General features: G+C 42.1%; 1 protein-coding gene across 5 annotated transcripts in view; it reads right to left on the bottom strand.

Moving 5' to 3' along the window:
• The window catches only part of SGMS1 (sphingomyelin synthase 1), a 351,065-nt gene that overhangs the window by 301,955 nt on the left and 26,949 nt on the right, over nucleotides 1-22,161 (bottom strand). Inside the window, exon 1 of one of the 5 annotated variants that reach the window (XM_030203085.1) lies at nucleotides 8,840-8,870. The exons of the other annotated variants lie outside the window; for them this stretch is intronic. The gene's annotated coding sequence lies outside the window, so the exon portion shown is untranslated. Of the gene's footprint in view, nucleotides 1-8,839; nucleotides 8,871-22,161 lie in introns of those variants that run through there. 5 annotated transcript variants of the gene reach the window in all.

Genomic DNA, 22,161 nt, shown 5'->3' with positions numbered 1-22,161 from the left:
CTCCTCTCTCGGGAATTTAAAAAACATCTCCTTCAGTGATATTAAGTCATTCAAAGGAAAATTCAAGATTTGATTTCTCATAGAATTTTCAAGATTTTCAATTTTTCTCATTGTCAACAACTTATCTCCAACTACTTGGGTTTGGACTTCTTTTAAATTTTCTCAACTCTCCATCCTTATTCAATTGTTTAGCTGAAATAGTTTCAAGTTCAATTTTTATAGATTTTACTTGTGTGGAATTATTCAGGGATACAGAGATAAAAGATAAACAGACCTTATGGAGGCTTTCCAGTGCAGTCCAAATAGTCTCCAGCGATATTACGGCTGGTCTTATCAGTGGCTGTGTCCCCGCCAACAACAAATTTGTTTCAGCTTGTGCTGCGGAATAAGCTTGCGTCGGGACCGCTTCCGTCACCTGTATTTGCTGGGTTTCCTCCATTTTCCCCCGCGCCTCTATGGACTCTTCCGGAGTTTGCCTCTCCGTCGGAGATTTAGGATTCTCCTTCTCCAGTACTAAAACTCCGGTTGGCTGCGGAAACGGAGGAGTCAAAGGACCTGCAAGGCTGAGTGAAAAATCACTCTCCAAGCCGGTGCTCACCCCAGCATCGGCAGCTGATGCGCCCGTCGGAGTGGAAGCCAGGAACGCCGAGATAGGTGTTTGACGAAGAGAAGGGGTTTCCACCTTGGGAGGAAGAGGTCCCCTCGGTTGCCCCCTTTCTTTTCGGTATTCCACAAACACAGAAAATGAAAGTTTATCAAAAACTGGTTTAGACAGGAAAAAGCGATTTTTTTTGTTCAGTGATTATCTTTCCTTTAGGGTTCTTAAGTGACTCTATTGTTCTTGATCCTCCCCATCCCTTAATCAATCTAGCCATCATCCTTCCCTATCGATTCCCATATCTCTGTAATTTATAATTTTGGTAGGTCATGGAGTGCGTTTCTTTTTCGTGTATTAAGGTGTTGAGTGCCACTTGGGCCGCTTTTAAATTCTCTAGTGCCTGCCCAGAGGGTAGCTGACTATATTGTGTTTTAGCTGTCTGCAGCTGGTCCTCCAGCCACAAAACGCTACGTGCCCAGTGTTTCTTTCTCCTACTCACATAGGCAATAATCTCTCCTCTCATTACAGCTTTAGAGGCTGCCCAGAACAATTTTGGCTGATCTATATGTATAGCATTATTTATCCTGTATTCGTCCCATTTAGTTTGTATATGTTGCAGAAAATGGGGATCTTTGGCTAAGTACGTGGGATATCACCACCCTGGGCCTCTTCCCTCTGAATCCACGACCGCAGCCAGATCTGCCCACAACGGGGCGTGATCTGAAATTTCTTCGGGGCCTATTTGTGCTGCTCTTATGTGTGCGAACAGGGAACGGTCTACCAGCACATAGTCTAGGCGCGCTTGCATTCCGTGCGCCCGGGAGCGATGTGTGTAGTCTCGCTCTCGTGGGTGTAAAACCCTCCACACGTCCACCAGGCCCAGTGTTCTGGTGAACATCTGCCTTGTGTCTGATCTGTACCCCCCATAATATGGTGGTTTGCTTTGAGCAGTCTATACTACAATCGGATATCAGGTTAAAGTCTCCCAGAACCATCAGCCCCCTATCTTGAACAGCCATGCATCTTTTCAGCAAGTATTGGAAAACTTTACATCCGGTATGTTGGGTCCATAAAGGGCCAGCAAATGAAACTCCACCCTAGCCATACTTTCAGCAGGATATAGTTGCCTTTTTCACCTTGTTCTATCAATGTCATTTTACATGATATTCCTTTCCTCACCAGCACCGCCACTCCTCCCCTCCTCCCTCGGGGCGACGCTGCATATACCTCCTCCACCCACAACCTTTTTAATTTCTTATGTTCTTGTTCTATAAGTCATGTTTCTTGCAAACATGCAATATCTTTTTTCCTTGTTTCTTGCCCGATAAATTGTGGTCTAAATGTATTTGGATTATTTCATGATTTGTAATATTGACAATTTTTATTTCTTTTCTTCCGACATTTATGTTGTATGACTAAATGTATTATAAAATTCAATAAAAACAAAATAAAAAAAAAAAAAAAAACATGCAATATCTATTTTATGTCTTCTAAGGGCTGTAAGAATCTTTGATCTCTTTATGGGGGATGTTATTCTTCCCACATTCCATGTTGCTATTCTAATGGGCATAACCGGAATGCATATGTCATACTTGCATGGGTTCTTTTCCTACCTGTTCTACCTGCCCACCATTTTATCTTCCTTTCTGCTGAGCTCCGCCTGCCCATTCTTCCCATTTCTTGGCTTCTTTTCTTTCTAATAGCTTTACTCCTACGTAGTTTAACTGACCCCTCCTCCCCCTCCCTTCTACCCTTCCCCCCCCCCCCCCCCCCTCTCTTCTCCTGAATCTCCCTTGTTCTTCCAGCTTGTCTGGAAGTCGTGAGATCTCTTGTGGTGCTAAGGACCCCCACCCCCGCCAACTCCCCAAACATATAACCTTCAATCACCTCCTGATTCTTAACAGTGAACCAACAACTTGTTTATACCTGTGACTTATTGTCCGCGTTTCACTCTCCTTCCAACAGTCCTTGTTCGCTCAGAAAGGCTCGTGCTGGCTGCACTTTGTCAAAATGATGCCACTTGTCTTGATGGAATATCCGCAGGCGTGCTGGATAGGTTAACATAAATCTTATTTTCTTGTTAATCATTGTTGTGCACAATGGGTGAAATTGCTTCCTCCATTCCTGTACAGTCTGAGAAAAATCTTGGAATATTAATATATTTTTCTTATCATGGGTCAGAGAGTCTCTCTTTAGTTTAAATCCTTGTAAGATCTCTAGCTTGTGTTTGTAGTTGAGAATCCGCGCTATCACCACGGGGGGTCTGTTACTGTTCTCCATCTTCCGGCCTACCTGATGGGCCCGCTCCACCACCAGCGGGCCCCTCGAGTCAGACAAGGCTAGTTCTTTCGTCAGCCATTGTTCGACCCATTCAGTCAGGTTGATCTCCTGTATGCTCTCTGCAAGCCCCACTATTTTTATATTATTCCGCCGTGAGCGGTTCTCAAGATCTTCGAGTTTATCAGACATTTCTTTCATCTGTTTCACTATTCGAATTACCTCTGGGGCCTGTGTGCGCATGTCGTCTTCCAGTGCTGTTACCCAGGTTTCTGCATCTCCCATGCGCGTTTGCAATCCGTCCAGTTCAGCCGCGAAACTGTCCAGTTTTTGCGAGAGAGTGTCCCACCGGGGAGCTAGTGCTTTCGTTATCACTGCGGTGATTTGCGCTAACTGCGCCTCTGTAAACCCTGCTTCTGGTTCCAGCTCGGTGTCCGCCATCTTGTTCTCGCTCCCAGTTTTGTTTTTCTCTTTTTTTATTGCTTTATGCGCCATCGTACCCGGCGAACGCCTCAGATATCTGTCCATGTAGTTTACGTCAACTCATGAGGTGAAAGGCGATCTTCCCAGCCTTGTGAAATGCCGATGTTAGGGCGGTCGGGAGTGAAGGTCCCGGAGCTAAAGCACTAGGCTTCCTCCCAGCATCACGAGATCTCCTGTTTTTTTATTTAGTATAACATGCCAGTATTAAAAGGACTCAAATAAAAAATTAAATGTTTATGCATCAGTAACTCTTCCAATGTGTTTCAGGTTCATCCAGTTCTTGAATGTACATTTCTACTTTTTATTGTATGGCTTTGCAGGTTCATGGTTTGCACACTATCTGGCTCTGAAAATTCAGTTGCATTTTTCTTTGATATTTTTTGTTACTATATCAATATTATGTACACTTTTTATTAGCAAACAGTGTTGTATTTTTCTTTTGCTTTCTGTAGCATTTGGGTTTTATTTTAAACTGGGTTGATTTATAAAGCCATTGAAAAACTCCGAGAACCACCAAGGCTATGCTTAAGAAAACATTGCAAGAAAAACCAGAGCAGAATTTTAAATACTAGTAATTTCTAAAGGAGAAGCAAAAACAAAGAAAATGGCATTCTAGAGCAGAGAGCAGAAACTCAAAAGAGATGTTACTAATTACTGAACCTACTATACCCATTTTGGAAATCATGACAGAGTCCAAAACTTGAGAAAAAATTATTATATTTAACAGACTGTGCAGTCTGCCTCTATGGAAAATATTTATATAGTTATCATTAAAAAAAAAAAATAGAAATAAAACCACAAAGCATTTAGAAAAATCAACACGCACAATATTTGAATATTTAAATTCAAGAGTGTAGCACTCAGCATTTTGCTACAGTTTTGTTCATCTTAGTATGTATACAAGCATGGAACTAATAGTGCCTCATATATATATTTTTTTTTGTTACATTTGTGCCCCGCGCTTTCCCACTCATGGCAGGCTCAATGCGGCAGGCAATGGAGGGTTAAGTGACTTGCCCAGAGTCACAAGGAGCTGCCTGTGCCGGGAATCGAACTCAGTTCCTCAGTTCCCCAGGACCAAAGTCCACCACCCTAACCACTAGGCCACTCTTCCACTCCATGCAAAGGCATGGAAAATACCCCAATACAATGTGAATCAGGGGTGGAAAATATCCAGATTCAAGTTGACTCGGGTACTGGCCCACATGGGAGTTGCCACTAATTCTGCATTTCCCTGGAGACAAGAGCCTGTAATCAGGCCCAAGCAGAAAGAACCACTTGGACTGCAGTTTGGGACGAGCTCTCTCTACTGTGGCAGACACATGAAAATAATTTCATCCTGACAGACACTGGACTGTAAGCATCTATTGCCACTGGTTTCCAGCAATTAGAGAAGATCAGGCCCTGGGGTGAAATGCACTATTGCTAGTTTAGTGCTAGCAAGACATGCTGTTGTGCTACTGCTAGTTGGCCCAAATAAAATAAGGCAAGGACAGAGGAGCAGATGCAGAAAACTTGCATTAGAGCTCTGTGCTCAGTAAACCGACTTACAAATTATAGCCACATTAACAAGTTGTGTTTAAACACCAGCCTACCCAGGGCAATAGTACACAGCTGTCACGTATACACAGCAGGAACCTGGGTTTGTGAGCCCTTAGGCCACTGCCGAGCAGCAGCGGCAGGAGAATCACCCCAACACCAGATAAGGCAGACCGGAACTGGAACACAGTGGACTAGAGTAAGGCTTCACCTACACTTGGCCACCTTTCACCAAGAGTTGAGCTCTGGGCTTGCAGGACAAGGCAGGACACAGCAGCAGGCTGACAAATAACAGGAACACTAGATACACGCTGGGTTCCGGGAAAAACAGCAGGCAAACGAACAATCCAGAAACAATCCGGGTCTGGGCAGGCAGCAGGCAGAAGAATAGTCCAATAAACAATCCGGGTCTGGGCAGGCGGCAGGCAGAAGAATAGTCCAAAAAACAAGCAGAGTAAAAGTCACCTACACGAAAAGCGCAAAGGCACTGCAACACTTCACACCAAAGGAACGCCTCTGAAGAACACTGTTGCAAGGCAACTAGGAACCTTACCAGGTAGTTAATAAAGGCAGGTCACAAGGGAGTTCACCAGGTATGGGTGCTGCTTGGTTCCAAAAACTCCCAAAACAATCTGGAGAGCTGGAAGATCCGGACCGGATCAGCATATCTTCTGCAACACAGGAAACGGTAAACCATCACTTCGCAGCATTCCCCAGGTCTAAACCCCGGGGACTGAGGTGACTGCGAGCCAGGAACCTGGGCACAACCGTGACAACAGCTGTTTGCTGCTGAAGAGCAAAGAAAGGACTCCCTTCCTGTCAATGTTCGAGTTATGATTTGCTGATTCACTCACAGAAAAGAAGACTTTTAAATAATAAATAAATAAAAATTGTTAGCTGCCTTGTGTCACCCCTCCACCCCCTCCCCAGTTAACCCCTGAAGGAATGCACCCAGACTACTAAATAAGGGGAAAATTCACAAATTTCGCAGCCTGACCTCACGTGGACTGTTGCAGGATGTATGGTGGCACAGAAGCAACACTGCTCCTGCCTCTTATTAAAAGTACATGGCGAGATGGAGGAGGATGGAGAGAGGTTGGAGCCCACCAGACTACCAGCCATTTTTCGGGGGGTGGGGGGGGGGGGGGGTTGTCAGGGGGATCGAGTTATTGTCTCTGGGGTTGAGGGTCCACTAGACTACAAGGAATTTCTTGGGTAGTATCAGAGGAGAACAGGGGGCATTCTCTGGACGGTGGGTCCTTTCTGAGATCAGGGGTGAGGGTAGAAGAAATCCAAGGCAGCAAGTAATAAGTATTAGCTATTCCATCCCAATGGAACTGCTGAGAACTGCTATTCCTTCTATGTTTCCTCTGAATTGGCATCATATTTCCGCATAGTGCTCATCTAAGTCTTCTATAGCAGTTGCATCAGGGTGGAATAGCTAATAGACTCATTAAATCCATTTTAATAGGATGCGTACTGGTGTCTTAACTTGGAGGGCTGCACAAGATTAGCTTCTGTGCAAACCCCTTTTCTGTACTGTGTGCCCAGAAAACCGAGCATAGATGTTGCATGATCCGAATGCTTCCACCTGCATTAGCTTTCTACATCGGCCCAGAAAAAGGCAGAGAAGGGTCGGGGTGGTGGAAGAAAAGTCGAAAAGAGTCAAAAAGTGAAAAATAGTGTCAAACAAAATAAGAAATGCAAAAGTAAAAGCAAATGAAATAAGATTGAGGAGGGTTTTGCTTGTAGAAAAAAAAATGTTTCAGTTTCTATGCATATGGCCAGCTGACTTGTCTGGCATATGTACACACAAGAAAAATGATCAAACCTATACGACAAAGGGTTGGTCATGTGTGACCCTCCTTTGGAAAAACATGACAACAGTCATGGAAACAATTGCCTAAGCTGAACTTCAAAAGTTAGCTCTAACTACAAAGATTTATGAAATACGTGAGCCGATTCTTCCCCGAGTTTGACTAGGTTTTCCAAAGAAGCTGCCAGAAACCAGTTCTCAATACAGGGAATACTAGGGAAAGGGAAATGGGATTTGATATACCGCCTTTCTGAGGTTTTTTGCAACTACATTCAAAGCGGTTTACATATATTCAGGCACTTATTTTGTACCAGGGGCAATGGAGGGTCAAGAGACTTGCTCAGAGTCACAAGGAGCTGCAGTGGGAATTGAACTCAGTTCCCCAGGATCAAAGTCCACTGCACTAACCACTAGGCTACTCCTCCACTCCACTTAAGTGACCCTAACATTCACCCCCAATAGGGAAAGGCCAAAATAAAAGATTTTTTTACCTACAGAAAATACCCGAGGTATTTTCTGCAATATAGGTGGATCAAAACATGTGAAAGGATCCTTGAGGTCATAGGTGGATCAAAATATGTGAAAGGCTCTTCGAAATCCAATATGCATAGCCAATCTCCCTTCTTCAACTAGGAAAAAATAGAGGGAAAAGTGTTGGATTTGGATTTTACTTGCACAGAAACAAGTTGAGATCTCTAAGATCTAAAATAAAGCACAAGTTCTCTGTCTTCTTGGAAATCAAGCAGTAGTTCGAATAGAAGATTTGGTTCCTTTCCTGCAGTCAAGCCCCCTCTATGCTGCTGTTCTGCTAGAGCAGCTTCACTTCTACCTGAAGCAAGCAGGTATGGGGCTCAGGTAAGGCAAACCACAGTACAGGTTGATCTGGTGGGAGAACGGGGAGTGTTAAGCAGCATCCTATCTTTTTAATATGGAAAACATGCTAGAGAACAAGGTGAATCCAACCTTTCACAGAGAAGCAGAGTGTATGTTTTGAAGAGGTGTAGGCTGTGACTATATAATCAGTCAAAAAAGTAAATGGTTGTTAGGTGTCATCTGTTTTTTGGTCCTTTGTTAGCGGAGCCTGATAAAGCAGGCTGCTCAATTTAGAGACTGCCCTTGGAAGGGAATGAAGGTTCACCTGCTATTGTAGTTCTTTTGTATTGGGATGTGGTCATTCATCTAGAAGATGTGGACAGTAGTACACCAAGAGGTGCAGTAAAATGAAGCAATGGTCCTGAATGGCATCCAATACATGGATCATTGGCCAGCCCTGTGTAGTTACTCTCACATACGCCAGAAGCCTATAATCACATAAGATACTCAGTGGCAATGGCGGAGGAGGCCAAAATCTGAGGTAGTCTCCAAAACATCATAAGCTACATATACAAGATGGACTCCACACTTGGTCAGCTTCTGCTAAAATAGCTGTCAGCATAGTTTGTACAAGAGAAGAAGGTGATAAAGTGGTATGTATATACCGCTTCATATAAAGTTGATGAGTTACAAAAGCATTGCCCTTTGGAAACCTTGCTCAAGTGATCCAGGACTCCACACTTGGTCAGCTTCTGCTAAAATAGCTGTCAGCATAGTTTGTGCAAGAGAAGAAGGTGATAAAGTGGTATGTATATACCACTTCATATAAAGTTGATGAGTTACAAAAGTATTGCCCCTTGGACACCTTGCTCAAGTGATCCAGGGCTTAAGATCAGCATTGCCCTTTGGACACCTTGCTCAAGTGATCCAGGGTTTAAGATCTTTGCCAGGAGGCATGTTAAGAACTCTCTGCATTTTCTCCTCCTCTTCATGGACACCTTGACTACAACAGAGGAGTGGGAAAGTTGGCCTTGCTAAGTGGAATCAGCCATAAGCAAAGCTAAGGTGCTTGTATGAAGCTATGAACTGGCACAAGTATAGTCACCTCTGAATGCCAACAATATATGTACATGGCTTGTTTCCTACCGAAGCAGGAAGGATATTTCTATTGCCTAGCACTGAATGAATCTCAGGTTAGATATGCCCTCCTAAACACACTTGGAAAACTTCTTGGAGCTAGATTTCATCCCCCTCAAATCATTTCTGAAAGTGAAGGAGTATTCTGTGGAGATACCACCTGACTTTTTGCTCACCTCAAACTAGAAATGATCCCACTTTGAGAGTGTTCAGTGTGTCATAAGAAAAAGAAGCACCTCTGATGGGATTATATTCATTAGGATTTAATTATTGCCTTTATGAAGGAATTCACCTAAGAATAAGAAAAACATGGCCAACAGACAATTACAGCAGTAAAATATTCAAACAGTACATAGCATGGTATAGTATATATATACAATATCAACACAATGAACAATAAAATGTCTTGGTAGACAGAACATAGAATAAGTGAAGATGGAATACATAGACAGAGTAACAGAAGTTATATGACAGAGGACTGTAATGTGGTTGTGCTAGATTGTGATACGCAATACTAAGTCCCTTGCAATACTCCTTAAATTAATTGAACATTTTTTGTAGAAATTAAAAGTTGTTCCTGGAGGGTGCAGCAGAGGATTCATGTGTTATCATAACAGAGTCTATTGAACAGAGGATTAACTGACTGACAATCAAGAGTCCTCCTCCATTGCACGTTTCAACTCCACCTGGGCCAAAGCTCTTCCATTTTGGGGCTCTTTAACCTACCTGTCATCTATTTTATATTTATATTTAATATTTTGCTAGTACCTCAGTTCATTAGATAGCTCTACCATATGCTGGGTGGCCATTCTGCTTTTTTGTGTGTTCTACAGCCTGCAAAAAACTCAGTTTTTTTTACACAGCTGTATTTTTATCATACAGTGATACTGCGAATGAGGGCTGAGGGTGAGCCTGTACAATAACACAGCCGATAAACGTGTAAAAAATAAAACATATGTTTTCTCTAACAGAAAACCTGAGGTTCTGTTAATCACAGGGCAGGAAAAAAAGGTGAAAAGTCTTTAGTTCAAAAAACACAGTCTTAGCCAGGGTCTGTAGCTGACAGGGCCCAACAACATAGTCTGTGGCAGGTGACTGCCATGCCTCAAACACAGTTTATAAGTTCTTCTCTCTCTCTGAGTTTCCAGGTCTAGCTCCAGACAGATCTCAGAGCAAGGCTTATAAGTCAGTTGGCCAGGTCATGGTCGCTAGACATAGGTTGAAAAGCATATGCTTGGGCTTCAGTTCTTCCTTCCCTGGTTCTCTTAACCCTAGCCTCTTGGGTTTCCTGTCCTTTTGGGCTCCACCCCTCCTGCTCACTTTCACTTGGGGTGGGACTAAATGTTTTAAGGTGGCTCAGGCTATCTGAGGGACTATTTTTAAGGGTGAGGGGTAGTGTTCTATAAACCCCCTCATGCATACTAATGCTCTCTCTCAATTCCATATAGAGCTATTTTTTGGGGTCTCTCAAATAGATAATCCTTTTCTGTTCCCCTCTACAGTTTTGTGCTTCAGCTACCACTTTCAATGATTGAGCACATTAATTTAAGATCCCCCATTAATGCAGCATGTTTGTTTTGAATCTCATTCTCCTTGGTGATTTGATCCTTCAAAATCCTATCAGGGACACCTCTACAAGCATTATGTCCATTTTTTGTTAAATGCATTTTTCCCCAAGGGGGAAATCATTGTTCTTCTTTTCTTCTGGTCCTATGTACTTGTCAGTAAGAGTCTGTCAATAATCATTTTTGCTGCACAGTATTGTATTTGGCAGTTAAGTACCTAGTTTATGTGGAACTAGATACATAGGCAGGGTTCCATGGAAGGGAAAGATTACCCAAGTTGCAAGCAGTATGATAAGATGATGGCCAAAACATGTAAAGAGATCATCTATTCATATCACCAAAATAAATCTGCTCTTCCACCTACAGGTTTTTCTTCCTGCTTATTTCTTTGCCTGTCCTACCTTGATCTCTTGTGTTTCTGAATCTCCTCTGTCTATCTCTGGCCTCAGTCTTTCTTCCAGTATTCATTTTAAATAGGGCTGTAACATTAATGCATTAATATGCAATTAACACATTAAATGCCCAACGCAAGTTAATTCAGCACTTGGCCAAGTCACTGTCGGGTAAGACCAAAAAAAAAAAAACCCCTCAGAAAAATGTGGATCCTGTGGTGGGGGAGGAGCAAGGCGAGTGCGGTGTCATTGTAGATAATACGCTGAAATCTTCTGCTCAGTGTGCGGCGATGGCCAAAAAATGCAAACAGGATGCTAGGAATTATTAGGAAAGGGATGGTGAATAAGCCCGAAAATACTATAATGCCTTTGTATCGCTCCATGGTGCATCCGCACCTTGATTATTGCGTTCAATTCTGGTCATCATATCTCAAAAAGATATAGCCGAATTAGAAAAGGTTCAAAGAAGAGCGACTAAAATGATAAGGGGATGGGACTCCTCTCGTATGAGGAAAGGCTAAAGAGGTTAGGGCTCTTCAGCTTGGAAAAGAGAACGAGGGGAGATATGATTGAGGTCTAAAAACTCTTAAGTGGTGTAGAACAAGAAGAAGTAAATCAATTTCTTACTCGTTTGAAAAAGTACAAAGACTAGGGACACTCAATGAAGTTACATGGAAATAAATACTTTTAAAACAAATAGGAAATATTTTTTTACTCAACGAATAGTTAAGCTCTGGAACTCTTGCCGGAGGAGGTGGTAACAGCGGTTAGCATATCTGGGTTTAAAAGGTTTGGACAAATTCCTGGAGGAAATGTCCACAGGCTGCTATTGAGACAAACATGGTGGGGAAGCAACTGCTTGCCCTGGGATTTGTAGTATGGAGTGTTACCACGACTTGGGTTTCTGCAGGTACTTGTGACCTGGCTTGGCTAATGTTTGGAAAACAGGATACTGGGCTAGATGGACCATTGGTCTGACCAAGTATGGCTACTCTTATGTTCTTAATGTGCGGTGAGTGTGTGATGTGGAGGGGGGGGGGGACCACAGCAGGAAAAAAAAGACTGTTCCCTCCTCTCTAAATGACATACTGCATAAATATTAGGAAATAGTTTCTGACAACCTTTTCAGGCTCCTTAAGCAGCACTCCACAGTAGATATCTGAAGCAGATTGTTCTCACTTTAAAGTGAAATTGGATTTTCTTAGAATACTACACATTATGTATGTCAGAGCAAGAGGTGAAGAAGGCAGGCATAATCTCTTCTCTCGCAAATACCGTAACTTGTTCTGAAGTGAAAAGCTAATATGGAATTCAAATGACAGAGCTCTATATAGAATACAAAATAAACAAGATCTTATCTTGAAATTTCATCAATTCCAAAACACTAGCAAATTTTTTATAGCTCTAGGTTGACACAGTCATGATACCCCAAAATTGTATTTCAAAAAATCAATCCAGCCGATATTCAGCCAGCAACAGTGTTTTTTTTTTTTTTAATGCTGTCATTAGCTAGATTAGCCCTAGACATTCATGCCAGGCCATATCTGGGCACTGCATTGAATATTTGTGGCCGATTTACACTCCATGGCCACCGGAGCTTATGTGGGTCCTGGACGATAGTCAGCAGGCAACCTGAATAAGAAAGTTATGTGGGCCCCAGTTGAATATTTATTTATTTTTATTTATTGCATTGTACCCACATTATCCCACCTTTTTGCAGGCTCAATGTGGCTTACAGAGTAGGGTTATGATAAAGTCAGTACATGGTTAAATACGTTGATCATAAGCTGAGTAAAAGAGAATAGGCGGATGTTGGGTATGTTGTGTGAGACGTGTTTTAGGTGTGCTTGGGTGGTTTGGGGATGATTTGTATCATTGAATATCAGCTGAGACCCATGTAACTATTTTTGTTTAGGTTAAAAGCCCCTCCCATCCCCCTCCTGGCCTCCCAAATAGCCTCCTCAGAGGTCTAGGTAGGCCCCTCTTCAGGCCTGTCTCCCTGGTGGTCCTAGTGGGGTAGTTAGGGACAGGAGCGAAGCCCCCCAGTAGGGCCAACTGGGAGACTACCTAGACCTTGGGGAGAAGTAGGAAGAAGGGGGCAGTTTGGAAGGCTAGGAGGGCTTTGAAACTTATAGTTATGCCAATATTCACTGCTCGGGCCTGCATAGCTAAGAGTGTAAAGTTAGGGCAGCTTTTGAGCTGTTTCTTTTTATGTGTGCCCCTCATCTCCCGCAACCTATAATGTGGCTAAAAAGTGCTGAAAGCTTGGTAGAACCATATGAATGGAGATGGCTCAGTGGGAGTTAGTGTCAGAGAATGTACTCTTGTTCCTAGCACCAGCTTTGGCAGCAGATTGTGATCTGTTGGGTTAGCCCACTTCTTGGGTGCAAGTATTCTTTTCCACCTTAGGGGATCGGGGAATATGCTGGTTTTTTCAGGTGATGGAGTGTTTGGGATGATGGAGGGGGCAGAAAGAATAAACAGGCAATACAAGAGTCTGCCCAAGTTGGCAGTGCCTGTTTTACCTCATTTTTGCATCAGGCTGTTTGTATGTTGGTTGTGGTGTTCATTGTTCCAAATGGTATCTCAATAAAAATTCTTGGGGAAAAAAAAAATCCAAACAAAATTTGATTCCAATTCCCCTGGGAACAGAGAAATACCTAGTGTACCTGAATGTAGCTCACCTACATCTAATACTGAGAAAGATGCCAGCTAAGTCCAGAAAAAATATATTAAGCTTAATTGGCACACATCTGTATGCACAGGCTTGCTTTTCACATGCCTGAAGAAATGAACTACAATCAAAGTTATTTGGTTGAATGTTTAGGATCAATAAAAAAAAATGTACACAACTATGTGTACATGCTAGATTTATTTCACTCTTTTAAACTTGGATCATGCAATTAACAGCGACTGAAATTTTTAATCGATGAACAGCCCTATTTTAAACCTTCTTACACTCCCTGCATCAGCCCATGTGTGCTTCTTTCCAGATTCGTTCCTTTTCCCTTTACACTACCCTTTACTTTGGTGGGTTAAGTGGATTCACAGATGGTGAAATGATCATGGCTGCATCTACATACACAAGATAACGAAAGAATGCAGTGGACATACCGGCATCAGTAGAAGAGGGGGGGGGGGGGGGGAAATTGACAGTGCCGAGATCAACTGGGGAAGATTCATGGGGGAGCTGTGATGTCAGGGTTGAAGGGAAGAGGACTATGAGGGTGAGGGAGAATGTGTGAGGGTGAAGCTAAGGAAATGGGAGAAAACTGTCAGGCTCAGGATAAGGGTCAAGTTTGTGGGAGCACAAAAATATATTCTGACTTTAACGGTTCACATCTAGTAAGACAATTTTTAAAAAAGTACCTGTATAAGATAAATGTAATTGCAATTAAATATAATACTATAAAGATCAGCTTTGAATGTAAACACAGGACACAAAAAAAGTCAGATAAATTTGGGGATCTTAACACATTTGTGTTTTCTTTTCCTTTCTTTTCATATTTTTTGTTACATTTGTACCCCGCGCTTTCCCACTCATGGCAGGCTCAATGCGGCTTACATGGGGCAATATGGGGAGGGGTTAGAGTGACTTCCCCAGAGTCCACAGGGAGCTGCCTGTGCCTGAAGTGGGATCGAACTCCAGTTTCCTCATGACCAAAGTCCACCACCGTTACCACTAGGCCACTCTTCCCACCTCTAGGGGTTTCTCTAAGACAAGCTCACATTTGTTCTTGCTTTTATACTGCTAGTATTTATAAAATAAATAAATAAAACAAACTTAGGCGAACTTTATGGAAGAATTATTATTTTACATTCTTAATATAACCTTCTCCTATTCTCTTAATTGCTCAGTCTAGTCAAATTATTAAATACATGACGCATTTGAAGACACTGGGTAGAAACTCATCCGAGAATCTCTCCTTTTTTATTGTGAATTGTTGTAGTTATATACTGTTAGACAAACAAAAAAACAAAATGATAGTGCAAGTGTTGAGAGCACTTAAGCCAAAAGTGAACAGCAATGAGACATCACTATTCTATGATTTATGTGTTTATTTGCCTGGAAGGGGAAAAGGACAAGATGAGTAGATGAAAGTTGACTTCCAGAACAGCGGTAAAAATTGTATCAAGTCTACTAGTATGTAGCAGCAACAAAACTTTGGGGGGGGGGGGGGGGGGGGGGGGGGGGGGGGGGGGGGGTTCCTAGCCTGGGTAGCAGATAACTTAGATGCTAGTTCCCAGTTACATATTGTTACACACCACCCACTTGAACGTGTGGGCTGAGTGACCCTTGAAGACTTCTCTCTTGTTACACACCATCCAGGCTGGATCTCCCAGCAAAGCTGGTTATCTGTAATTCCCTTTTGTAGTAATCCAAACAAGGATTAATCCACGAGACCACTTACAATAGTCCAACAACAGATAGTCAACAATCCTCTCCATGATATTCCAACAAGGGCAGTCCATGATCCTCTTCAGTCAAAGGATCTCTCCCCTTCAGCAAGGGAGAACACAATTTCCAATGCTTTAGTCTCACCAACCACAGGGTCCTGATTACCTTCTCCCTGTAAGGTCAGGGTGAGTGGGCAATTCTCATCCAGACCCATTTGCCCTGTATGTTCTGGGAAGAACAGATCTTTCCCTTCAACTATTATTTATTTTTATTTTTGTTATATTTGTACCCCAACACTTTCCCACTCATGGCAGGCTCAATGCGGCTTACATGGGGCAATGGAGGGGTAAGTTGACTTGCCCAGATCACAAGGAGCTGCCTGTGCCTGAAGTGGGAATTGAACTCAGTTCCTCAGTTCCCCAGGACCAAAGTCCACCACCCTAACCACCACTATGGGCTGGGTGACTGATCTCGTGGGACTATAAATGAGTTTTCAAGTTGTGGTATGGTTTGATATGGAAATGTTGGCAAAATGCCAAACATGTGAGGGCCTTTAATTAAATTGCATCTACCTGACTGGTATTTGATTACTTTTTAAGGGAATGGTAAGAATTTTTGTTTTTTAGTTTATTTCAGGTTCTCTGTAACTTGTTCTGTGATTGCTTAAGGGGTGGTAGGGAGGAGGTTGGGAAAGGAAGAGTTGTATAGAAGTTGAAAAAGCTGTAATATTATAAAAGGAAATCTCTTTCCATGCTTGACTGCTGGTATTCTTTGATTAGCCTCACTATTAATTAGTAACTATATCTGCTGGAACCAAAAAGGTGTGAGTTGCATCTGTTGCATTTTCTCTTTGTTTAAATAAAAGGAGTCCTAGTGTTAATAAAAAAAAAAAAAAAAAAAAAGCCACACTGGTTTTCCTGCCTATTACAGCGAGCAGGCTGATACAGCCTGAGAGGGGGGGGGGGGGGGGGGGGGGGGGGGGGGGGGGGGGGGGGGGGGTGGGGGTGAAAAAGGGGGACGCTATAGTTCGTGATCCACCCTTTTGATCTGACTGAATTAAGAATTATTTTCATTATCATTCTGAAACACCAGCTTCTTAAATATGCCAGTGCTTCCTGCAAACCAATCAGGTTTTCAAGATATCCCCAATGAATATGCTGGAGCTAATACTGCAGACAATAGAGGCAATACATGCACATCTCTCTCATACACAGTCATTATTATTATTCTGAAAATTCAACAGGCTGTGGAGTCTCGAAGACAAGCTGAACCCTAAACTATGATGTAAAAATATTTTCACCACTAACATATTATTTACCTTACAGCAAAGGCTCCCAAACCTGTCCTGGGGGAACCCCAGCTAGTCAAGTTTGTCAGGATATCCACAATGAATATGTGTGAATAGATTTTGCAAACACTGCCCCCCTTGGTATGCAAATCTATCTCATGTAGAGGCAGTGGTGTAGCCATGGGTGGGCCTGGGACCATCCACCCAAATTCTAGGTGTCCTTGTTATGACTGGTGGGGTCCCCAAATCCCACCAGCTGCAGAGGTCCTCCAGAGGCAAGAACAGTTCCCTTTCCTAATTGCTCCAGCTGGTGGCACTGTGTACGTGCTGCTGTCGCTCTGGCTTCCCCTGCCACACGCAATCAGTTTGTATGCTTGCGTGAAAACAGAGTATGCACGAGGGGACAGGGCAGCATGTGGCATAGTACCACCAGCTGAAGCAAAATGAAAGAGACCTGTTTTTGCCTCTGGAGGACCTCTGCTGCTGGTGAGGCTTGAGGATCCCCACCAGCTTAGAATTTAACATTTTCTGTTGGCGCAGAGGGGGATGTAGAGACTACATGTGCCTAACCAGTTTGCCCAGTGACCCATCCAAAATTTGAGGTCTGGCTATGTTATGCATGGAGGAACTTCATACCTTCCATGAACAACTGAATGGATTTGACAGCAACCTTAAGCGCCAAATGACATTTGATGAAAAAACTTATGGTCATTTTTAGACATCTGTATCATTCGAGGATGGGACTTTTCAAAGTGACTTATATAGAAAACCCATGGGCAAACAATATCTTGATTCCTGGAGCTGTTGTAATAGGGTTTTAAAGATCAACCTCTTGTATGGCCAGTTTTGAGGTAGAAACGTCTTTGTTCTAAGGATGCTTTTTCAAAGAACAAGCAAAGGAGATGAGCAGGAGATTTCAGTCTAAAGGTTACCCATTTGATGCAGTAACCAAACATTCACTAGAGGAGCGCAAACAGAGACACACACTACTGAAACCTAAAGTGAGCACCAAATAGTAAAATAGTTTGTCTGCTCCCTTTCACCAATGTATCTAATGGGGGGAGAGGAGTAATGGGACTTGACGCCTTCCTGTGGTTTTTGCAACTACATTCAAAGCGGTTTACATAGTATATACAGGTACTTATTTGTACCTGTATCGCCTCACCCCATGCTTGGAATAATCTCCCTGAGCCCATACGCCAGGGCCCCCTCCCTGCCCATCTTCAAATCCTTACTCAAAGCCCACCTCTTCAATGTCGCCTTCGGCACCTAACCACTATAACCTCTATTCAAGAAATCTAGACTGCACCAACTTGATATTTCGTCCTTTAGATTGTAAGCTCCTTTGAGCAGGGACTGTCCTTTTTGTTAAATTGTACAGCGTTGCGTAACCCTAGTTGCGCTCTAGAAATGTTAAGTAGTAGTAGTACTTATTGTACCTGGGGCAATGCAGGATTAAGTACTTGCCCAGAGTCACAAGGAGTTGGAATCGAACCCAGTTCCCCAGGATCAAAGTCTGCTGCATTAACCACTAGGCTACACCTCCACTCTCAAAGACATCATTGAGATTCTACGCAGACATTGCCATATCACTGGCATATTATTCAAGGATCTGACCATTTCCAGAACAAAGAACTTCCAGGGAGGGCAGTGCGCACTACCTCCACTGGGAGGCTATTCCATGCATCTATCAGAGGTTATTACTACCTGGATTTTAAAAAATAAATAAGTGAAAATAAATCAGTAAGGTAAGTTTCCTTTTATTTAGAAAATGGGTGGGCACACTAGACCTTGAGAACTAGTAAAAACACTAGGACTAGGGAACACACAAAGAAGTAGTAAATGTAAAACTAAGCAGAGAAATTATTTCTTCATTCAACGAGTAATTAAACTCTGGAATTTGTTGCCAAAGAATGTGGTAAAAGCAGTTACCTTTGCAGGGTTTAAAAAAAAAGGTTTGGATAAATTTCCTAAAAGAAGTCCATAAGCCATTATTAAGATGGACTTGAGAAAATCCACTCCATATTCTAGGATAAGCAGCATTAAATCTGTTTTGCTGTTCTGGGATTTTGCCAGGTACTTGGGACCTAGATTGGCCACTGTTGGAAACAGGGTACTGGGCTTGATGAACCTTTGGTCTGTCCCAGTAAGGCAGTGCTTATGTTCTTAACTGACCTTGTTTTCCAGATAACCCTAATTGATGAGAAGTTTGCATACACTGAAGAGGTCAACCTACTACTACTACTATTTAGTATTTCTATAGCGCTACAAGGCGTACGCAGCGCTGCACAAACATAGAAGAAAGACAGTCCCTGCTCAAAGAGCTTACAATCTAATAGACAAAAAATAAATAAAGTAAGCAAATCAAATCAATTAATGTGAACGGGAAGGAAGAGAGGAGGGTAGGTGGAGGCGAGTGGTTACGAGTCAAAAGCAATGTTAAAGAGGTGGGCTTTCAGTCTAGATTTAAAGGTGGCCAAGGATGGGGCAAGACCTAATCTAGAATACGCAGGACATCTGACCAGGACAACAAAATGAATTTCTATGCCCCGTGCACATGGGCAGAAAACAGACTGGTACATAACCAAAAGCACATCACTTAGACCAATCAGTATGGATACAAACTCCTGTTCATGTAAAACTAGGTAAAGCAGAGCCCTCCACCCAGAAAGGCTGAGCTTTGCTTCCAAGGAGTGCCAAGACCAGAGTGATCATCAGCTTCATGAACTAGACAGCGCACTCCTGGTCATAGGGCTCCCATAAATATGTCTGCACTATACAAAGCTAAATATACAGTACATTCCCTCCCCCCCATAAAATCACTATGAAGCACTCATTTTCTCTTTTGGACTTGGGGGGGGAACCACTATTTTCGGGATCTTTTTTGGGATCTTGCCAAGTATTTGTGACCTGGATTGGCCACTGTTGGAAACAGGATGCTGTGCTTGGTGGACCTTTGGTCTTTCCCAGTATGGCAATACTTACGTACTTATGTAGCTAACTGGGAAACTTACCTGCAGGATTTCCTCTGTGCTCTCTAGCTGTTGTCATGTATGGCCTTTTGCCACAACACTGGTAGCCTACCCTTCTTTCTTATCTATAGAACCCAAACTGATTAACATCCAAAGTCATCCATCTCGTCAATTAAAAATAAACTAAGCTGCAACATCGCAAACCTCTCCAACAACTTAGCAAGAAACTTTATGATACATAACTCTGGACTGTTAATACAACTCTGGATCAAAAGGTGGTTAAAAAAAAAGCAGCTCTACCAGCTATTTTTTTTCCAAGCAGTAGCATTAACTCCTCTTGCAGTGAAACATTCAAACGTAGTCTGAAACATTTCAGCTAGGCTTGGATCCAAAGAGCTTCCAGTAGTTTGTAAGCTCTGTCGAGCAGGGACTCTGACTTCATGTTCAAGTGCACAGCGCTGCGTACATCTAGTAGCGCTATAGAAATGATAAGTAGTAGTAGTTTGCAGTTTTCAAAAGTGATTTATGGTACACCAAATGCTCTTGAAACTAGATGACTTCATGTTTGTTTGTTTTTTGTGTGCGTGTGTTTTGTTTTCTACTTTATTGAGAATTCAGAAGATTTACAAGCACTCCAAATACTTGTTCAGAAAATAAAAATCTTTTAAAACAATTAACAGACTAAAATAAAAACCAATTATCCTCTTAGTCCCCATCTTACAGAGGTCCATCAGAAATAGCAGAAGAAATTTAAAAAAAAAAGCAAAAAAACACACAATTGAAAAGATCCTAGATGTTGAATTATAATACCTGAAATACCCTAAATCTAGACATGAGAGTCTTCAACCAGTTGAACAGGAAACTTATCAAGAAATAGTTTAAGCTTTGGTGGACCACAGAAATTATAAAGTACATTTTGAATTTTCACTAAACATTTAGCAGGAAAACACAAAAAATATCACCATCATTTTGTACTACCCAAGAGCCACGAAAGATTTCTGTTGCTCTTGGGTCTCTCTACTCACATCCTAAAAAAATGAGTATTTTCAAAGGCTTCCTCCCCTCTCCCCTTCCCCCCCCCCCCCCCCCCCCCCCCCGTGGAGGAAAATATTGGGGGACTTTTTTTTCCTTTGGACGTCGAAGTGCGCACTAAATATGCTAGCATGCCTTAGCAAAAAAAGAGGCCCTTAATTCTTTAAATTGTTTTTCAGCAATCATATATATTACTGTTTATGGGTCAAAAATTATGTGCATAGCTACCAACACACCAAGTTGTGAAAAGTTTCTATAGCAAGTAGCTGCATGCATGTACACTACACCAAAAACTACCAGCAACATTTTGTGTATTGCACAATAGCCCTGCAATGAGTCCCCAAATCTAGAAATCTAAGTAGTATGATGTAACAGACACCACATTCTAAAAAAAACACATAAAAAAAATAATATAATTTGATGCACTATTTCCTAGACACTTCAGGCAAACTAGACTCATCATCTCATACTGCCAATACTTGACTAACAGAACTAGTCAAATAAAACAGGAGTGTAAACAGAATAGAGTAAGAAACTAAAGTGTCAGATTTTGCTGAAGAGATTTTACGCTTCTCAACTCTCCATTCCACTAACTCACTGAACTATTATGATTTAAAGAACCACTTCTTGGTCTCTGGTCATACTGTAGACTTGTATATTGCTTAACTTCCTATAATCTAAAAAGATAAGGCCTAAATGATCAATAAAAAAAAGAAGAAAAAAAAACCACAGTACCATATAAGAAATTGTGACAGTCTTATGCAGGGTGAAAAATTTGATTTCCTGCTCTCCACCGACAAGTGATTCATCAGTATTATACTAAGAGGTCAATGACAGAGGAGTAGCATCACTCATCTCCCTCCATGACTTATTGGTTGTCAGCACCACTAAGTTAGTTATAGGATAATAGTATAACTGCACAGCTACCAACCCCACTCCACCAAGCTAAAAACAAACAAAAAAACGGAAATCATGAAAAGAAAAAGAAAACAAGTGACAGAAAGCCTCTATGTGCTGGCTTACTCCCTCCAATTTTCCAATGATGCCCTTCCATCTTTCCCACCCCACTCTCATCTTCATCTAGACATCTCCAGGGACTCAGTCTTCTCTTACCTATGCTGTTACCTGTAGAATACCCTTTCTCTCTCTTCATATTTAGCTTGCATACTCCTACTCCAAATTCAGGATAGTTAAATTAGCTATTTCAGCAAGCCTTTAGATGACTCTTAAGCAATATCCCCTTCCATCATCCCCTCCCCCGCCACTGCTATTCCCCCTACCCCCATCCAATTATAATAGTGAGAACTGATTTGTTGGCCCACAGGCATTTATAGTCATATATCTAGAACCTGTTAAATTGAATAATTTTTCTGATAACCAGAGGCAAATACAAGTCATCTTAATGACTGCTTTAAACTGCTCTTCCACAGTAAGGGTCAAATCAAAAAGCATTCTTACACTTCAAACTTTACTATATAGGGGAAGAATCTTCTCTGCAGTGAAAGGACCAGTGCTCAGGGCTACATTGCCATTACCCCCCAAACGTCACAAAACTGGTTTTCAAAAAAATTAGATACCTTCTATTTGGATTGTAACCTTACAAAAAGGTTTCCTGCATAGGTGGTTTGCCTAAAATGTAAACCAAATCATCATCTGCATTAAACTAAAGTTCTTGTATCACTCCTTCCAAAGGTCATTTGTAATCAAATGTGGAAGAAACATGTTTGCAGTGTAAAGTACAACTTCAAAAGATCAATCCAGGACAAGAGGTGAGATGCTCCAAAAACAAACTTTATTGAGGACCCAACACGGTCCGTGTTTCGGTTTTTAAAAAAACCTTCATCAGGGGG

The sequence above is a fragment of the Microcaecilia unicolor genome, chromosome 5 (genome assembly GCF_901765095.1).
Source record: "Microcaecilia unicolor chromosome 5, aMicUni1.1, whole genome shotgun sequence".
Classification (NCBI taxonomy): domain Eukaryota; kingdom Metazoa; phylum Chordata; class Amphibia; order Gymnophiona; family Siphonopidae; genus Microcaecilia; species Microcaecilia unicolor.
The sequence above is the reverse complement of the archived record's forward strand: the minus strand, read 5'-3'. Positions and strand labels throughout refer to the sequence as shown.